We start from the raw sequence: 1,688 nt of genomic DNA on the forward strand, positions 1-1,688 counted from the left end.
CAGTTGGGGGTGAAAAAGTCAGTGGGGGGTGGAGTTGGGGGCAAGCAGGCCGCAGACAGAGTGGTTAGGGGCAATCAAGCAGGCAGGCAGATGAGAGGTTAGAAGCTAGTGGTTCCGGATTGCGAGAGGGCCCAAACCTGCAGTCGGACATCCCCCAAGGGGTCCCAGATTAGAGAGGATGCAGGCCGGGCTAAGGAACACCCCCACTCCCGTGCACAAATTTCATGCACTAGGCCACTAGTCTAATAATATGAATCAATGTCAAAATGTAAACCTCAAATCAATCATCAAATTCTGGAGGTGTTCTTGGGGCATTAATGTTTTTCCATGGTCTTTAAAACTAATACCTTTGTAATTAACCTAATTATTAATAACAGGAAAGGAGTAAAGAGGCCAAATAATATAGGCATGTCATTTGGGCAGCTTCACCAGGAAGCTAAATCTTTGCACTCCCCAGAGAGCCACTGGTCTATTCCCCATTGGGGGAAATGACTGGACAAGGGGGAGAATAGATGCATGTGCTATAAAATTGGGGTGACATTGGGAAGGTACTTGTCTATAACTCACACCTGGGAACGGGTCATTGGCCAGGATAGGCATGGCCACTGCAAGTGCAAGGAAATTTGGGATACTTAATTCCCTACGTAAAGAAGTTGGCTCTCCTGGCATGTTGTGCTAGCCTCCTGCTTGCAGGGCTCTCTCACTCCTGCTTTCTGGTATTCACTCAAATAGCCCGTGGCCTTGTGGACCCTCCCACACACACAATGGACTAATGGACTGCAACTAGCCTGATGCTGAAAGGGGCCCAGTTGAAACATGGAACAGAAACTCTGGAAACTGAATTTGCTTTTAGCTTTACTGAAACCCCAGCTACACTTATGGGAATGGAACTTTGGAAAGTCAGGGAATTGATCCTATAGTGAGAGACTCAGAAAAAATTCTTTTCCTTGGGGTATCATTAGGACCCCACCATTAGCACCCAGTGGGAAAGAGGGCCTATGACCCAGGAGATCACAGTTCCTTTCCTGGTCAGGGCACACTCCCTAGTTGCTGGCTCGATCCCCGGTGTGGGACGTACAGGAGGCAGCTGATCAATGATTCATCATTAATGTTTCTATCTCTTTCTCCCTCTCCCTTCCTCTCTGAAATCAATAAAAGTATATATATTTTTAAAAAACCTAAAGGAACTGAATCAAAGTATTTGTTTCTAAATTCTGCCAGGAATTTCAGTGAGAATTAGATACCAATAAAATTGTTTCCTTTTATTTTGCAAAAACAGAATCTAGTAAATTAAAGTTTAGAGATAGCTGAAGAAGAAACAGATGTCCTCTTTATGTATGCATAACAATAAATCATTAAAAATAATCATGCTATTTTGAATAAGCACAATAAAACTTCTTTCAATCCATTCAGCTCAGTTTAAGTAATTTTTATTCTGCTCAATCTTGAGCCAGAAGTCTCCATTCATTAAGTGTGTCTGCTTTAGGATTGAAAGGAACCCTGGAATCCTAACTTGATCTACTGGTACAGTCAGAAAGTTGTTTGAATGCTGTCGCTTGGAGGTCAGCACTCATGTATGTATAATGCAGAATAGCTAGTACATGAAGCTCTGAATTTGTGCGCCTTTGTTAAAGACAAAAAATCTAGCTTGTTACTTATGGAAGAGCCTTCAGCAAGCATCAGAGGGA

This window comes from Myotis davidii, unplaced genomic scaffold (genome assembly GCF_000327345.1).
Source record: "Myotis davidii unplaced genomic scaffold, ASM32734v1 scaffold96, whole genome shotgun sequence".
Classification (NCBI taxonomy): Eukaryota; Metazoa; Chordata; class Mammalia; order Chiroptera; family Vespertilionidae; genus Myotis; species Myotis davidii.